Source organism: Centrocercus urophasianus, unplaced genomic scaffold, assembly GCF_019232065.1.
Source record: "Centrocercus urophasianus isolate 14NV4802_14NV808 unplaced genomic scaffold, USGS_Curo_1.0 seq_15, whole genome shotgun sequence".
Taxonomy (NCBI): Eukaryota; Metazoa; Chordata; class Aves; order Galliformes; family Phasianidae; genus Centrocercus; species Centrocercus urophasianus.
The window spans coordinates 7,500,917-7,518,163 of record NW_024884697.1 but is presented as its reverse complement, the minus strand read 5'-3'; the positions used below and the strand labels follow the sequence as shown (position 1 = coordinate 7,518,163).

Below are 17,247 nucleotides of genomic sequence, written 5' to 3'. Positions count from 1 at the left end.
GCTATTTATTAGTTATGCTATTTGTTATGGATTCAGCTCTTTGAAAATGACTTTCTATTAATCACAGTCTGACCTCATCATTAAGGGGCAGTTGTTAGAGCCAGAGAATTACTGCTCTACCTCAGTGGATGAACAGAACTGTTACAGTGGCTGTGCACTAGGGAAGGCACAATGAAATTAGACTCTCTCCCTGTAGGGGGTAGACATCGACCACCGTCTGATGCCAGCAACAGGTCTAACTAGTTCTTCTGAGAAAGTTATTTTACCTTCCTAAATTTCCAACTTCATAGCTTTTAAATTGCCAAGTTAAGACAATTACTTTTAGCAGATTGGATGTTTTTTAACAGCAAAGTTAGGCTAATGACTGTCATGCACAAAGAATAACTGTGGCAGCCTAAAGCCATGGCTAATTAAAACGACCACATATACTCGTCTGTCCAAGAGCAAAGAAAATAGCTTCTACAGAAAGGAAGACTAATGAAAGCATTTTACAGGCATAACTATGCAGTCTCATTTGTTCCACTTCCAGTGTTGACAGCAGCCACCAACCTGGGTAACAGTTCAGAATAAATTAAGCCTGAAGTGAGAAGTGTCATCTCATTGGATCCTCTGGAAAATAAATTCAAACATACTTCTGGTGTGCATTCTTACACTGTGTCATCATCTCCTTGAGACACTGGCAGATCCTTTTTATACTGAATGTGTTTATTTCTCAGAGAGAACATTCTGTATATGCAACGGACACATTCTTTTACATTGGCTGGCATTCCACCTGAAAGTTCATCACAGCAAGCTTGTTAATGTGCTTCAGCTACAGTAGTAAACAGACTCCCAACTGCAAAGTAAAACTCCAGTAGGAGGCTCAAAGAATATGTGTGTGCTAAGATCAAATCCTGACTTCAAGTTCAAGCACAGTTTAACAGTGAATCCAAAGTTGTAAATGCAAACTAACGGCAACTTTAAGGCTGCTTTAAACCAAGCATGAAAGACTGAAGAGTCAAAGTTGAGATTCTATACATCTGTTTTTAATATGCCTCTTCTTGCATTTTAGACAAGCGACTTTCTTTTTTGTTTCAGGCTTTACAATCACTGTAGTTGATACAGTTTGTTAATTTATAATTTGATGACGCTCTATTTATATTTCAATCAATGATCTGTTAAACAATCAACAACAAAACTGCAGCTTTCTTTTGCAGGGTAAATTGCTTTTATTTTTTAATTTCTGAGATTTCTAAATTTTTGCTTCTTTCATTCCTTCTTCTCTCCTTTTCCCAGAAAGGAGGAGGCTTAGAGTGTTTTAGTTTCTGCATTTCGGGATTTTCATTTTTTGCCTTTCATCATAAAAGTGATTAAACTCTATCTCTGCCCAGTAATCAGATATTATGCACAAACCGATACATCAATAGTGAAATGGACTTATGTGTTACTTATATCATTATATTGCTCAGCGTTAGAGAGCAAAGCTGCTTCAAAGCTGCATGGTCTGAGCATTCAGGCTGAAGTAGCAGGACCAGGGCGCAGTGTAAAATGAAACAGGAGGAAATACACAGGGGATCTGCATGCAAACATTATTCTGGTTCATTTCTGCACCAGCCTTTGGAGAGTTCTCTCAGAAGTAAACACAATTAATTAATTCCCAAGTAAAACAAGTAAAGGCAATTTTTCCACTTACTGTGTGCTGTGCTTTGTCCGTGCACTGAAGAGAAGAGAGAGTTCTGCAGCAGTCACCTAAATCCAGGTTGCTTTCTAAATTAGTCATACATGTAAGCAGGAGGAAGCTCATTGACTTTGTGCAAAGAACAACCCATCTCACTGCTGCTAGACAGCCCTTCAGGACATTGTGCTGAACTTCAGCACAAGAGCACGGCATCTATTACGCTTGAGGCTCTACCATTTCACCTACACCTGGGTGGATCTATCAAGCTTCATCACAGTTAGGGTGGTTTGGCTATGTGGTTTAAAGAGAAAAAAAAAAAAAAAGAGAGAGAGAGGAGGAGAAAGGGAGAGAGTGGGAGAGAGAGAGGGAGAGAGAGAAAAGGCTTGCCGTTGTCACACTTGTTTCCTATTAAAGAGCCTTACGGTGGATTGAGTAATTGTGTACGAAGGTAGTCTGGCTGGCAGATGTGTGCAGCCCCAGTGGAGCACTAGATTCAAGGCAGATGGGTTGTACCAGGGCGCAAACAACATTCAAAAAAGGGAGGCATGATTAAAACAGCAGGCCGCTGTTTTACAGTGCTAGAAGTGGGGATAGCAGGAAAGCTCCCAAGAACGGCAGCTCCCCAAAATGGGAACTGTACAGACACAAGCAAACTGCAATAAAACAAACCTGATAGAGCACAAGGGATGATCAAATTGACTGAGTTATGCAATCCTGAACCCATCATGGTTATTAATGAGCCTCTTCCCCTCCTCCTCCTCCTTGCAGGCGCTTACATTAGAAATACTCAGTTGCAATAAGAGTAAGCATGAGTTTATTCAAAACAGAATCCTGGGCTACCGTACAGTCGGAGGCATCTTTTAGGAATGGATTAGAGTTACTCTAAGGGCTTTACATTGTCTGTAAGGTCTGGTTCAGTTTAAAAGAAAAAGAGAAGCCGAGCAGTGGGAGTGAATCTGCCGCTAGCAGTTATATCTGAGAATGGTTGAAGCAGATTATCAGAGAAGTGAACAAGGGAATTATTATTACAAACTTCTGTCTAACATGCATAGGGCCAAAATCAGCCCTGGTATAACCACACCATGTATGTCGGGGGTGATTTTGCCATGTTATCTCTCCCGGATTATTGCAATTTGGCTACAGCAGATGTTCAGAGAATCCTTGTTATCATAACAATGGTTTGCAATGGTAGTACGTTAGACTACTATGCAGGAAGTTCAGAAGGGCTCTCTGTATGATATCAAAATGATCTCAAGTCCAGTGCTTTCAGGTATAAGCTCATTTATGTACTGGCTGCCCTACTTTGAGGTTTAAGTGAAGCTGAAGTAATGCTTACACACCTTTGGCTGGACTTCATTGCAGAAGAAATGAGTCTGGTACAATTCTGTCAACAAATTGCTTCTACACTTTTCTCAAGTGAAAAAGATTCCCCACCACAAATACCTGCATGTGAGCTGGTCACACTGAGATGCCTTATGGCTATTGTGAGAAACAGGCACCTCTGGAAACCAGTTAGTCTAGACCTACATAAGTGTCAAAAAAGGTAATACAAATCATATCCTTTTCCTATTGATTACCATGGTAAATCCCCTACTCTGAATGTCCAGATCTCAGGGAATTTTAAGTTAGAATTGGTCAGTAGAGTTATGATGTTCTATAAGAAGTAGGATTATGGCCACACTACCCCACAAAATGTGACTAAAGTACTCTAAGATGGCACTGTAGAATACTATAGTACTTATTTATTATGTATAGGGAATGCTGGTCCTTAATATCTACCAGCTGTTTTATCAGACTCTTTAGACAAGAGTGGTTTACATTCATATACAGAATCCTATGGATATTTCCCATGTAAGCTCTTGTTATTAATTTTTCAGTGAGGCCCATTCATAGCCAGGTAACTGAAACAGCAAAGGAGAAAAAAAGAAATGGGGAAATATTTTTTTCTTTTCAAATAAAAGTTCATTTTTTTTCCACCTCCTAGCATTGTCTTAGTGCAATAGATATTTCCTAAGAATGTAGTTTTCATTTGTTCCTCAGTCAGAGCTTTTTAAGGGGCTAGAAGTTGGCATGCTCTTTTCTCTTAATGAGAGAAGGGCCACCCAAAAAACAAACCCAAACCCAAACAACTAAGAAAGATTTAGGGATTAATGGGACTTAAAATTCTTATGCTGGAGTTGGCCATATCTACAGTTAGAAGACATCTCAATGTAAAGTTTACCAAAAGTCTTAAGTTCTGTCTGGCAATAGCAGCATATCTCAGGCTTCACAGCACTGAACAGATTGCCTTGTACAAAATGGAATTCCAATTTTCAAAGACAATTAAATGGAGTCTCACTTACTGTACAACCCAGCTAATTTGAATAGGTTTCTGGAATTTGATGCTTTCAATGGCTGCATTTTTCATTATATAGGACAGGATTCCCTGGTTCTGTTATAGCCTGGGTAAACAACACTCTTTAGACTGGTATCTGAACACTCACCTGAGAGAAGAGCGATGTCAGCTCCAGCTGAGAGGAGGAGCCTGGGCACAAGATGGCTGGGGCTCATTCTGCTCCTCACTTCCTGCACAACTCAGTCCCTCAAAGATGTGTTGACCCCAGTCCCATCTGTGGTAACCTCACCCTCACCATTGTTCAGTCCAACCTAAACCTTTTACCTTGACAAACAGTTGACATATCTCAAGTCTTTCTCTTCTATGTATGTAGAAGTTACTGCAGCTGTTATTAAGGAACAACATAGGATACTGGCTTGTTCTTTATTTTAAATAAGAACTTTCCCGGCAAATTTATCTTTAGTCATATAGTTCCGGACATGTAGTTTTATTTGGCTTCTGAGAAGAGAATCTTTCAGGATGGTGGAGATTATTTTCCTTCTAGTTACATCTCTACAGCTTCACTGAGTTCAGGATAACTCCTTTCCTGACGTCTTCAAGCATATTAGGATGGCTCTGTTGTCTATGAAACTGTTACATGACCACCCACCATTAAACAGATGTTCTCTGGCTCAAAATATAAATGGAGTCTGGAGTGTGAAGCTGGCTGTGATTTATTTAGGTAACTGTGACCTTGTATGGAAATATTTTCACTTTTTTTTTCTTTTTGGCAAAAACCTTTTGATTTTCAGCAAAGGAAAGCTGTGAGGCTAAAAAAGTACTTTTTCTTTCACATGTAATTACATTGAGATTTACCTGAGTCACTGAGTGTAAAAAACTGCCTTCTTCAGGAAAATGTAGGCAGAATATGAAAAACACTAATAGAATAGAATATTTTTAGAATCTGTGACCATGTCCTTTCCTATGTGAAATAATTCAGGTGACAATCTACAACTCTGCAAAGAAAATTATATAAGCATTTTGTTCAGGAAACTGATATTCCATCAATCCTATAGAGTGTCTCTGATTCCTCTCTAAAAAAGCTCATGAAATTGTAAGAGCTTCCCCACTGAACTAGCGGCATTTCAAGGAGGTCTAATGTTCTGACATCATATTGGTGGCTAAGTGTGGCTATAATGGGAGGGCAATAGGAGAAGGATTGATAACTGGAAGAGGCTCAGTGAATTGGCTGTGGAGAAATGGAGCTCACCTAGAGCAGTCATATTTCTGAGAATTTCACTATTATGTCTGCCCCAGCAACAGAAGGCTGGTCTGTTTATCTGGAATAAGTAGAGAAGCTCATAAAAGCTATACACCCTTAAGAGGGTGGTGCCAGCATTCAAGGCTTGGTGTTCACTTCCTGCAACCAGTGACAGTGTTGCATATGCAACACAACTTTCTGCTACCTTAGTGTGTATGTATGAGTGTTAGATCAATATCCATTGATATACCAGAACTGCAGGGTATATGATGAGTGAAAGCAATCACATTCTGCTGAAGTGATGAATTAGTGGAGAGAAGGGTGCCTAGCCTAAAGCTTTAAGAGAGGAAAAAATGTGATGTTGGGAAGCAGACCGCCACATTACCAGAATAGCTCATCCTAATCTCTTTTTCCCAAACTGCCTATTGAGCAGTCGTTTGTTCCTGAGTACCCCTATACAGATCATACACTACTACAAATTAAATGATTCTAACTTAGACTGGGAGATAAAACTGTCCCCAGATTGTTTTCTAAGCCTGGGTAATGAGTTGTGTGAGGTGGATATAACTGGAGGCAGGAGGACAATTGCCTTAACTTGGTTGCCCCTTCCTGCTGTGGAAAGAGTTCAGGGCCAGGGCTGGGCCTTGGGGATAGCAGCCTCACCTACCGTTCATTACTCAGTTTTACAAAGTCAGTGTTTCAGAAGGTCTGCTCAAGATAAAACTCTGTTCATTTAACTCCCTTTATTCGTACTTATGGTTTTTAAATGAGGAAGTATTTCTCATACTGAACATCCAGACAGGGCAATTTATTTCCCAAGTTTCTGGGTAAGGGCCCAAGATGGTGTCATATTCATATTTTAGCAAGAATCCTTAGAAATCAAATCCAGGCACTCTGCATTGTGAGACTGTTCCTGGAAAAAAAATTAAACTTTTGTAGTTAGATAAATAGTGTAGGAGAATATAAATTATGCTGGAACTCAAGATTCTTTTTGTGGTTTAAATATGTGAATATTCCTTAATATTGTATCGTGTATAATAAGCATTGCATAGCTCTGGTGTAAATCAGTCAGAAGGTGATGGAACGCTGAAGATGCACAAGCATCAGGTAACAACACTGCATGATTTGGGACCTTGACCACACCAGTGAGCGATAATTAGGATTGACACCTCTAAAACCACACATGGATGAACTTCAAATGCAGAGATCATTGGAGTCAGGCATCTAGGAGAACCTGGAGGAAAACCAGATGGTTTAAACAGTCTGTGACCTAATAGACCTAACCAGTTGGTGTAAGTATGGTTTTGAAACTAGCCAGAAGAATTGCAAATTGCTAAGTGTACTGTGAAGGCAGAGGAGGAGAAGTGGTCATGAATTTAAGACTTTTTGTCCAGTTTGGAAAGCAGTTTTCCTGTAAGAGGTAACAGACCAGGTTCTGTGAGGACATGAGCACAAAACTCAGCCATTCTGATGTTTTGGCAGCACCAAAAGCAGGAATTATACCATTCTTCCCACTCTATCCCATTCTCCTGACTGGGGTGAATGGGAGCTGTGGTCTGGGGGTAGTAAGATGTCTTGTGTGCTGTTGATGAGCTGTGACACTGGACTACTGCATCCAGGCCTGGGGTCCCCAGTACAGGAAGGACGTGGAGCTCTTGGAGCAGGTCCAGAGGAGGGCCACTAAGATGATCAGAGGGCTGGAGAACCTCTCCTATGAGGAAAGGTTGAAGGAACTGAGATTAACTTGGAGAAGAGAAGGCTTCAGGGAGACCTCATTGTGGCTTTACAGTACTTGAAGGGAGCATAGAGACAGGAGGGGGAATGGCTGTTTAAGAGGGTGGACAGTGATAGGACAAGGAGGAATGGTCTTAATCTGAGACAGGGGAGATTTTGATTAGATATCAGGAGGAAGTTTTTCACTCAGAGGGTGGTGATGCACTGGAACATGTTGCCCAAGGAGGTTGTGGATGCCCCATCCCTGGAAGCATTCAAGGCCAGGCTGGATGTGGCTCTGGGCAGCCAGGTCTGGTGGTTGGTGACCCTGCACACAGCAGGGGTTGAAACCAGATGATCATTATGATCCTTTTCAACCCAGGCCATTCTGTGATTCTGTGATTCTATGATCTCACAGAACTGTTGCCTAAACTTTAGTCAATTATTTTAATTGTACATCATGTATTAAGTTTTTCAGAATTTACCCAGGTAGGGCTGAATGTTTCCCAAATCATGATCTTAGTATTACTACACTGGAAGCTTCTGTATTGGCTAGACATTCATGGAAGTTGCAGAATTAGATCAATTTCCTTATTAATGCCTTGAATTACTAAAGGAAGAATGCTTGTGAATTAAATTGTATGCCAAAGGAGTGAAAGAATTGCAGTATGCTTATAGATAACAGGACTCCTTAAAATATCCTCCTGCACTGCTACACTAATGTAAAACCACTGATTTTGTTTTTTAGAGAATTTATGAATCCACACTGCTATTTTTTTCAACTCTGTTAAGGAGAGAAGGAAAGAATGTTAACAGGGAGAACATGTTTGTAGTTTTTTTACTACTGTCTCCTAGTGGAGGTGCTTAGGGAATTACATCATGGTGAGTCGTTCCAGCAAGAGCATAGACATGTCTTTCGGGTTGTTTTTTCAGCAATTACCAGCAGTTACCAGTAGGTAATAAATATTTCTGTAGTGACTTATTACCGTGCTTCTTAGCAGTGCTGATAAACTTGGATTGCAGTGCACTTACCTCAAACCAGTTTCATCAAGAAACCCAAAGCTCAGAATTAAGAGAGTGAAAAAGTAGACAAAGCAGGTTAGTATGTTTTAGGATTCATGTATCTAATCTTCCCCCTCCTCCTCCTTCAGTAGCCCCTGTTAAACATATTTCTTTTCTGTGGAAGTGGCTGAATTCCAGACCAACAGGATGGGTCTAGACTGTTCAGTGCAGTGGAGCCTTTTTTTCTCAGTCCAAACGTGCACATATCACTCTCTACCCCTACCACAATGATTCAGAGATCCTCTAAATAATTCTACAGACAGAAAGGCCTTTAAATTACCCCACAGCGTAACCCCCAGACTTTTTTTCCTTCCTTCCTTCCTTTCTTTCTTTCTATTTATTTATTTATTTATTTATTTTTAAATACAATTTCCATACTGTTGGATCTGGTGAATTGAAGAGAATCCTGGGTATATTGCCTCTTTTTATTACTCCGTAGACTCCCAATCTGCCAAAAGGCAATGATACTGCCCTCCAGAAATGTGATTTGAGATTTATGGATGCCAAATGCAGAACAAGCAGTAGTTTTTATTATATTACAAGGTGGGACTTCCATAGGCTTAGTTAAATGTCATAAAATGCATACTTTAATAGGGGTTTATGTATTTTTCAACAGCAATGTGCTTTTCTGTAATTCTTACAGGACAGAAAGTTGCAAAGGGAGAGAAAAATTACTGACCAGTTTCTCGCTGTTCTAAATTAGCACAGCTGTACTGAACTCTGAAAGCTAAGAATTGGGATTTCCTAAATTTTACTACACGTAGGAATTTTCCTTCTCTTTGAAGATTTGCTTCTTTGATGTCATCAGGGGAAATTTCTTTTGGTCTTCTAAGTGATGGTATTGGTATTTCTGTAAATAAAAATCTTAATGTATAATTCTTTTTTCACCCTATTTTACAAATTTTGCACATACAAAGCTACTGAAGTTTAGGAAAACAAAAACTTCAATTACAACCATTTGCCCTATTTACACAGAGCTGTTAAAGAAGACAAACTGAAGCTAACCTAAAGGCCTTTTTTACACAGGAAATTTCAAGTGGGAATGGAAGCTGTTTCTCATTGTTCAAATTCTCATTCTACAGTAATTTCACATTTCAGAGTGGCATGTTACATGTGTCATTTTATTTATGTTGTGGAACCCTACAAGGCAAATGCAACCTATTTAGTAAATCCAGATTTTGCTATGACCACAACTTAAAAACATAGGAAGTTCAGTTTCTTTAACATAACATTTACCTCTCTCTCCATTCATAATTCACTGGCCAGTTACTACTTGGGTTCCCATTGAGGTTTTTCATTTTGACCCCTTCTGTTTGCAGTTTTTCTCAAACTTGCCCTGTTCTTCTAATGATCATCTCCCCTCCAGCATTTCTTGATCTGGCATTTTGACTTTTCTCTGGTTGGTGCAGTGAAGAAAATAAATGTTTCTGTTTAGAGTTGCCAGACATTATTTTGGAACCAAACTGAAAAACGTGAGGTTTACAGCTCATTCCAAATTCAACTCAGGCTCCAAGAGGTACTGGTGGTTGACTGAATGAGCTCAAATTCATCTAATCTCTGCTCAGATCTCATCACAGCTTCCTGACATAGATCCTTGCACTGGCTTTTGCTTACTTGTTTAAGTACGTAAACTCTGGGCTGGGCTTTGATCACTTTTAAGGCAACTTACCTAGGTCAGTCTGAAAATAATGCCTGCTATTTATTTCCATGGAAATTACAACAGATTCAAAGAGCACAGTAACACAGTCCGATAGAGCAAATTCTCAGCTACAAAACACTAGTTTGCAAAATGGTCACCACAATTATCTATGCATTTTTTGCCAATGAAAAATAAGAACCTACATGCCATACTCCGCACTAGCAGAAGCGACCTCCAGGACACAAACACTGAATAGAACCAGGGCATCATTGTACAAGACAACAGAAATAACTCTTTCCTGAAGAATTCATCATTCAGGTTGTCAAGTTCTTTGTTTATTCAAATATGTGTAGAATTCCATTTTGAAGACTCAGAAAGGGTCATGCAATATTAGTATTTCCAGAAAGTTACCTTTTAGAAAAGGCTCTTAGCAGGTCTCAAGTGATCAGATGTATCATTTTACTTTTCTCAGCTATATAACTTTGCATCTGTAGATTCACACAAGCTGTCTTAAAGTCTCCCAAAATGAACACATAGTGGACAAAATGCCACCAGTATTGCTCTTCCTTTGGGAAAAATCTTTGAAGAGTATCACCAAAGGTTATTAAATTCTTAAGCTCAAGATCTGTTCCTGACCTTCGTGAGAACAACAGTTTGTTGCAAACTACACAGTCTTCTGTCTGGAGTTTGTAAAATTTAATATTTCTGCAGACTCTATCTCTTTTAGTGCAAGATTCATTGCAGCTAGAAAAATGAAATACTGAAATTGTATGAAGGGGTCAAGGCTAAATTCAAGTGGCCATTTGAAGAAAAACATCTAGTAGGAAGGGCAAGAGTTTAAATATATAATGCAAGTTACTTTCAGTAAACAGACACAAAGTACCTAAAATTGGGGGGGGGGGGGGAAAAAGAAAAAATTTTTGGTATGTAATGTTTAACCATTGGTGTGTGCTATGTTCAAGTTTTCAGTATAGCATGTGGAACTATAAACATAATGAGTCTGCATTTGGAAGTCGGTGTTAAGATTATAAACATTTTTTAAGATGTATTTTTTTTCCAGTTTCTTTTTATAGCCTTCCCTGTTCTTTTTTATTTTATTTTATTTATTATTTATTTATTTCCCCCCCCCCCAATATTCCACAATATTTATCTGGTCTGCTTCACGGTAACATCCTGCCTCGGGATGGATTCTCAGTTACTCAACTGTACTGCACAGTGATATAGATGATACATAATTTATTCTGTATTTCCTTTTTAATTCAGATTTAATTCAGATTTCCTTTTTAATTCAGATAAATAGAAGTTCAGTTAAAGGGGTTGAAGATGTGCAAAGGTATCCCACCATTCTTCTGAAGTCAGGACCTCACTTAAATAAGGGAAGAAACTGTAAAAGGCATTTTTACTTTTTTTCTTTTTTCTTCATGGTGCATTCAAATGTAAACAATGTTTTCATATATGAATTGGTGCAATTTATTTTGTCCACCTATTTTTTTAGAAATTTAGAGAGAGAGTTTCTTCCTTGTGGAAAATAAATAAATAAACATATAAACAATTTTTTTTTCTTCCTTTTTATTTTTCCCTTCCCTTCCCTTCCCTTCCCTTCCCTGCATAAATCTAAACAAAAAAAATCAGTCCCCGAAATTCAGAAATTTGGATCATTTACAAGGGGAATTAATCTAGATTACACAAAATGAAATTCATTGCATCTTTCCACAGAACATTTTCCTCTCTACAGCTTTTTCAAACAGGTTCTACTTGAAACCATTTCACTGAGTGGTATTTCATTTGAATTTTAACCTATATGTTCACATCTAAGGTTTCAAAATGGCATGAAATATGTTCTTTTTGCATAGACAGAGATGTCATTGTTACCTTGATTTACTTAGTGTTTTATTGTCATTGCTCATATCAGCCGAGTTTAGTATTCTTAATTTAGCAACATCATCTTTGCACCAAATGATGAAATGTTCCAAGTTCAAGAACATCAGAGACTTAACAACTCCCCATCCCTCCTCTATGTTTTTTCTTGATAGTTTGCTCTATTTCTGCTTTCAAAATTGCTTCTGAGCAAAACAAAACATCTTCATGTCGTTTTCCCTGAGTAACATAACAGCTAATTTTTGACCCCCTTTGGCACTATGCATATAATTGAGAAAGCAATACCCCCATTTTCATTATGTCACTTTTCTGAACAATGAATTTGATCACAAGGTATTTAAGTCATTGTGTCCAGTCATACAATTCACGATGTCCTTTGATACAGTCAGTATAGTTAACACATCCTCCTCATCTCTTCCTTCCTTACTGTCCTACTTGTACAGTACATCTATGATAAACAGGACTCACCATATACCTTTTAGTCATACTTCTTTCCTTGAAAGCTCAACTTACTTTTTCAGAAGCTCCAAAACAAATTACGTAGTCTTTAAGTGTGCTGCACAGTGCTTGTCTTTTGTAGAAATACTTCTAATAGCTGTATGTATTAGATCACAATGAATGATTCCAGGGAAATACGAAAATTACAGGGGAAAAAAAAAGGAGCTAATTATACCTTGTTAAATTGAAGCAGGGACTGTCTTAAAGGCTAACTTTGACTGTTTTCGACTTGTCTGCCTAATCTAAGAAAGATGTCAAAAGGTTCCCCTATAGTCATTAAAAATAACAATGGACGAGAAAGTGATGTTCCTCATGCATCCTGACTATTTTAGAAGGAGATGAATAATCCTCTGAGATGCTTAGTGCTTTCTTTTGGCTATAGAAAGACAATATATTTTTAGATTAGCTGGCCCACAAAGTCAGCATAGGTCTGTTCCCCTTTTACCATTCTTTCTCTATCTCCTGTTCCACTGCACTGTGGGCTCTGAACCTCCTGTAGGATAATGTGTCTTGTACACATTAATTGAGATTACACATTCAATTACACATTCAGGTGTAGTTACCCATCTCTGAACTGCACAGCCGATCACTACATAGTTATGTAGTTCAATTTGTTCTAGGTAATCGCTTTTCAGTTTTGGGGTATAAATGCATCTACTTTGTCTCCTTACAAGCAGGTTGTGAAGATATTCCAGACCTGACACCATTCTGAAGACTCTACACCAGCACAAACACAGCCACATGCTCTGCTTGAAATAATCTGCCTCATATTTTAATGGAGCCAAAATGTTTGAATAGATAAAATTAAACATTACATTCACTCATCCTAGAGTATCTCATATTGTTTCCCTTTTTACTTCTCCCTCAGAAGCACTCATCCACACATTACATAGTGTCCTAACAAATTGGAACCTCCTGCTTCAGCTAGTGTCTTGGCAAATTTCTCTCTTCCTGGAGCTCATTCAGGATTTTCCTGGCTATGTCTTTTATAGAATGGCATCCAGACAAACCTCTACCTCCCAAGCCAGTCCTCTGACATTTTTTTGAAAGTAAAGGCAGTATTTAGGAAACTATGACTGGGCATAAATGTGTAAAGCAAGGGTATGCACCTTTCTCCAATGGGAACAATCTAAGGCTTAGTGCACTCAGAGGAAAAATCTTCACAGATATCAGGGGCTTTGTATTAGACCTGTTGTTGGCATCCCTTTCAGAACACAGATCCAGGAATGTAGAGGTAATTCTAAAATAAAGCCATGATTCTTACTGTAAATTAATACAGTTTGTACTTTCTAAAATATATATATATAGATATAAATATTCATGAGATCATTTCATGATGGTTTACTTTAAAACTGGAAGAGGGCCAAGAAGTACAAAATGGAAGACAGAGGAAAGTGTTATTCTGAGCAATGAAGTAGTTCTGATCAGTGATCCAGATATCTTCACTGATTGCCTAAGATCAGGTCTTGATGAAAACAAGGTTGCTTCTGCTCAGCTCTGATGTGGTTCCAGATGAATGTTAAAGAACTCAGCACTTTTAATAATTATTTACTTTTTTTTTTTTTTTTTTTTTTTTTTTTTTTTTTTAATTTATATAGGAGAATAAAAAGAAAGAAAGAAAAACCAGGACAGCTGATCATCCCCAGGCTAATCTAAGCCAAAATTATTCTTTCCAGCAAAATAGGATTTAGTTTCCAAAGTTGTGGTTTAATTTCTTTTTCAGTATGGCTGTATCATGTTCACCCATCAAGATGTAACATTAATGGCACTAAAGAGTGTTCTTTATAAAACCTGTGGGACATGGTAGGTATAAATGTCAGTCTGTCATATAAAAACTTCTTTGACAGCCTTCCTCTGCTTAACCAGACTTCCCAGAGAGACATAATAGCTGTGAGGTGCAAATGTGTGTATGGAGCTTAGCCTTATGGATTAAATTGTTGATGGACACTGATGAAAGACAAGCATGATCAAATGAGGCTCGCTACTGTCTCAGTGATTTAACCCTTTGACTCCTTGCCTCTGAGCTACTGTGATCTTGCATATTCTTTTATCTATATATGTGGTTAACAGTAATTAGTTCTTTAGGTTTTCACTGTTTCTGTTGCCATTGTTATCGCTATTGCTCTTCTTGCTGCTAGTACACTTAATGGCACATTTTCGTGCCAGGCTCTTATGGAAAATATGTATATTTCTAATATTTTTGTATACAAATCATTCCAAGTTCTAAATCCTTAAGAATTTTTTTTTAAATTGAAGGTGGATCCACTCTACTTAATTTTGGCATAAGCTCATATCTATGGTATAATTACTTTGCAATCAGAGCTATGGCTGCAATAGAAGCAGCTTTAGGAAAGATTTTTATTTTAGTTCTCTCATGTAATGATAGCTGTTATAAAGTGATGAGAAGATGCTGATGCTATCAGGACCAGATAGCATTCCCCATCCAGTTGATTCCTGGCAAAAACAGGTCAGATTTACTGACCATCAGGGCATATTCAACTCTTGTGGTACAGTGATAAGAAAAGATTTTGTTTATTTTACTAATTTGGCTGGGGAAACCAAAAGCAGGACTGCTCCCTGAAAGTTCCCTAATACCTAATCCAGACATACTTCAATTATCTCTGAAGTTTGGGTTTTCCTCACATAATACTCCTTCAGTCACCTATGAAGTCCAGCCAATCCTCACAGCACTGTCTGTTACTTTTGTGAACTTCTTACATTGCTATCTATTTTCATTAATTTCTCACGACACGTCAAGCAGTTTTCCATGCCCTATTCAGTTAGCTTCATCTCAGGTCAGGACAGCCCAGCCATTTGCCTGTAGCTCTGACAATAACAATTGATAACAGACAGCAGTATGGACTTCTGTTGCCATCATTACCATCCATCAGGATTCACATGTCATCCTAGTCCCTCATGTTCACTGATAAAATAGGTATAAATAAAGAATCCGTAATCTGCTGTTTTTACACTGACAATTCAATGTCTCACAAGAAAGAGGTATGAAGAAGGAGGGTTGTATATGAGCTTATGGAAAAATCTTTCCAAGACTGCTTCTAAACAAAACCAGTTTCCCCACAAATTGTCTGTGGCCACACAGTGTCATTCCTGCACTAAGTAGAATATTAGCCCAAAATTCTCTCCTACAAGAAACCATGTAGCTGTGAGACAGCTTCCCTCCACGCAGTCATGTTCTAATAGCCAAGGCAAATAAGTACATTTCATCTCACACAGGGGATTGTTTTACTGTGAGAGGTATTCTCTGCTGCTCATCTTAACTCCCTTCTAATGCACTTTTAACCACGCTTTCTTGTATTTCAACAAACAATAATTCTTTGCCCCTAGTATTAATGCATTTATGCTGTATCTGTATGGATTTAATTTTTAAAGTGAGCCAACAAAAGCACAACACTCATTAATCAACTTCTGGCCCCATATATTTTCTTTCACATCTCTGATGCTCTTCTCAATTTGTCTACGTCATTTTGAGTAGTCCCTGTTCTTTAGTACAATCACTTATATTCAAAGGCTGTCTTCTCCCTGTAGCATGATGAGACGTACCAATAAAAGAAGAGCAATAATAGATTTGTCTAAGTCATTATGCCTTGCAATGAATTCCTGTCTGATTTAAATATCCTTGAAACATCATTTAATTAATCTTTCAAGTGTTTGAGATATTTTCTATTTCACTGCACATGTTTATTTTGAAATACTTTTCCTTTTACGTATTCATCTCTTACATAAGTTTATTTTATTATTTCCTGACCAGTGTTTCTAATTTTTTGAGATGTCTTGTTTCTTCTATATTTTATTGCATATATAATAGGCTTAATATTAAGTTTAAACTCCTTCTGGAAAAGCACCTTCTAGAAAAATAATAATTTCGAAAAAAAGAAACAACAAATTAATCTGGAATGTATTAAAAAGAACCAGCAGATTATGCAAGACAGTGCTACTGAACTATACTCCATTTAACAGGTCTACATGTTAACTTATTATACCTTAAGAGATTCTCGCTATTTGTACAGGACTGAGTACGTATAGCTGACTTCAATATCACCTTTTCAGTCAGTGATGTGCAAGTGTCTTTGATGGAATGTACTATATCACTATTTTAGGACCTAAAGTTGTAGACTTACAGTGGCATCCAAGATGAAAAAACAATAGATAATATGCAATATCCGACATCTCAGATAAGCATGACAGAGTAGTGCAGACCTTACAGAAGGAAAAACAAGCACAATAAAGTCATCCCAAGGGCCCAGGTGATGTCATTATATTTTTGCCTGTAGTATAAGTGCTACACTGTAAAAACCCATGTGACTAATAAATGGTACTGTGAAGCTGGCCACACTGCTAACTCACTCTGTGGGTTTTCAGTACCTTCTGAAACTATATACTTATTGTATTTTCCCAAATAAAAGATATTTGTGGTTTCATATTCTCAGAACTCCTGCTTGCTTGCAAGAGGGGAAGGAACACCTGTAAATGTTTAGATTATTAAATTCCTAAATGTTGGTGTTTTAGGTGGAAGAGAAAGCCACCATTTTTATTTATTTCAGAAGGAATTCCCTAGATTTGTTATTGAACTCAGTCCTGCTTACTACTGCTGACACCTGGCAGGAGGGCTACGTGTGCAACAAAAGTAAATTACAAAATTCCAGCACTTTTGTTTCTTCATTCTCCTTATGCATATAGGTGGACATATCATACTCCTGCTGAAACTGGTGGGAGTAATGTCTATAGCCTGCAACAGAGTTTGGCCTTCTAACTATAAACTTTCTGAAAATCTTTTCTTAGAAAATGCCAATGTGCTAGCACAAAAGTGTTTGGCATGAATGAGTTAGTGTCAAGTTCCCTTTCAGGCAGCATTTTTTGCTTAACTGTAATGAAAATAATACAAAGGAGGTACTGATGAAGAACAGACGGCAAAAGTTTTGAGTTCTACCATGTATAACTAAGCTAGAGGGTTAGAAAACTGAATATGTTTGATGTACCTTTTTGGAAAGTTTGAGAGTTTGTATTTACATATCTATATGTTTATAAAGTATTAGTGTAGTAAAATGCTTAATAGATTAAATGTTTTAGAGTATGTAAGTCTTGGTGTTTTTTTTTTTGTTGTTTGTTTGTTTGTTTGTTTTGCTTGTTTTTTGTTTTCTTTTCCAAAAAACTTCACCAAGTGAATTCAGCAAATTCAGAGTGTATGATCCAGCTAGGTTTTGGAA

General features: G+C 37.8%; 1 protein-coding gene across 1 annotated transcript in view; it reads right to left on the bottom strand.

Moving 5' to 3' along the window:
- The window catches only part of SEMA3A (semaphorin 3A), a 327,247-nt gene extending 325,380 nt beyond the window's left edge, over nt 1-1,867 (bottom strand). Inside the window, exon 1 of the mRNA XM_042816191.1 lies at nt 1,673-1,867. The gene's annotated coding sequence lies outside the window, so the exon portion shown is untranslated. The remainder of the gene's footprint in view (nt 1-1,672) is intronic.
- Nucleotides 1,868-17,247: the final 15,380 nt, after the last annotated feature.